At 42.4% G+C, this 1,429-nt stretch overlaps 1 pseudogene across 1 annotated transcript; it reads left to right on the top strand.

The window, feature by feature from the left end:
- Window positions 1–319: 319 nt before the first annotated feature.
- Window positions 320–944, top strand: LOC309554305 (annotated as a pseudogene). Its single transcript has one exon. The product of its transcript is annotated as an uncharacterized misc_RNA (transcript).
- Window positions 945–1,429: the final 485 nt, after the last annotated feature.

The following is a 1,429-nucleotide window of genomic DNA, read 5'->3' as shown; positions in this document are numbered from 1 at the left end:
CTCTTAATTATGTTTTGCTGCCATTTGCAGCACTCTAGCCCTTTCCTTTGGTGTTTTAGAGCCATTTTAGTGCCTGAAAGTTCGGGTCCCCATTGACTTCAATGGGGTTCGGTGTCCGGGAAAAGTTCGGTAAAAGTCCGGGACACGGACCCGGACTTTTTTTTAAAGTTCGGCCGAACCCGTCGAACACGGATATCCAGGTGTCCGTTCAACCCTAGAAGTGACATATTATCTTGGAATTGACATCCAGCGTGAGAAATATGGAAGTTTCCTGTTGAATCAGAGTGCAAAAATTGAATCTATTCTTCAGCAATTCAATATGACAGAGGCGAAAGGAGCAAGCACACCTATGGATACAGTCTATCCAAAGTTAGAAGGAGAAGATGATCTTCTCACATCCAATGAACAATACAGACAAGCAGTGGGGGCACTTCTCTACATTGCAACCACTACACGTCCAGACATTGCAGCCAGCATGTCTCTTCTTTGCAGGCGAGTTGATAAACCACGTCAAAGAGACTGGAATGCGATCAAAAGAGTTATGAGATATCTGAAACAGACAAAAGACTTAAATTTGAAACTGTCAGCAAGTGGTAGTTTAAACCTCGTGGGATATGTGGACTCCGATTGGGCAGGTGATCACAGCACACGCAAATCCACAAGTGGTTACTTATTAAAATTGGGAGACAGTCCTATATCATGGTCCAGCAAGAAACAGATGTCAGTGGCATTGTCCTCTACAGAAGCTGAATACATATCTGCAGCTTATGCCAGTCAAGAAGTTGTGTGGTTACAGCAATTACTCAAGGATCTTGGAGAAGCAACATCAGAACCTACCGTCTTATTTGAGGACAATCAGGCTTGCATTAAGCTTGCAACAAGTGAGAAAATTAATGGAAGAACCAAGCAAATCGATGTCAGACATCATTACATTCATGACTTAGTTGATCAGAAAGTGATTGTACTTGTGTATTGTGAGTCGGAAAAAATTATTGCTGATGCTTTGACAAAGCCACTAGCTAGAACCAGATTTGTGGATCTTAGATCAGAAATGGGATTGACATAGATAGTAGTTGTTGAGTGGGGGTGTTAGCATACAAGGTTTGTATTTAATCAGCAACAACCACTGTATGTCATTACTGTATGCCTATTACATTGTATGACCACTAGATGGCAGTGTTACATTTGTGAGTTCATGTTTTTGTCTATGCCTCAAAAGGAATAAAACGTGTTCCTGCTCCGAGCAAAGCAGTGTTCAGTGAAACAACAGACTGTCTGCCTGTACTTTGTTTAGCTCCAAAAGGTTATGTCTAACAAGATTGCATTTGGCCATGCAGGGAGAGGCAGTGGGACTATCTTCAGAGACAGTATGGAGGGCCTTACTTGCACATGTGTTGCTGGGGAGAGGACTATTAACCGTGCTTATGAC

Source organism: Pelophylax lessonae, assembly GCF_965119305.1.
Source record: "Pelophylax lessonae genome assembly, chromosome: 4".
Classification (NCBI taxonomy): domain Eukaryota; kingdom Metazoa; phylum Chordata; class Amphibia; order Anura; family Ranidae; genus Pelophylax; species Pelophylax lessonae.
The sequence above is the reverse complement of the archived record's forward strand: the minus strand, read 5'-3'. Positions and strand labels throughout refer to the sequence as shown.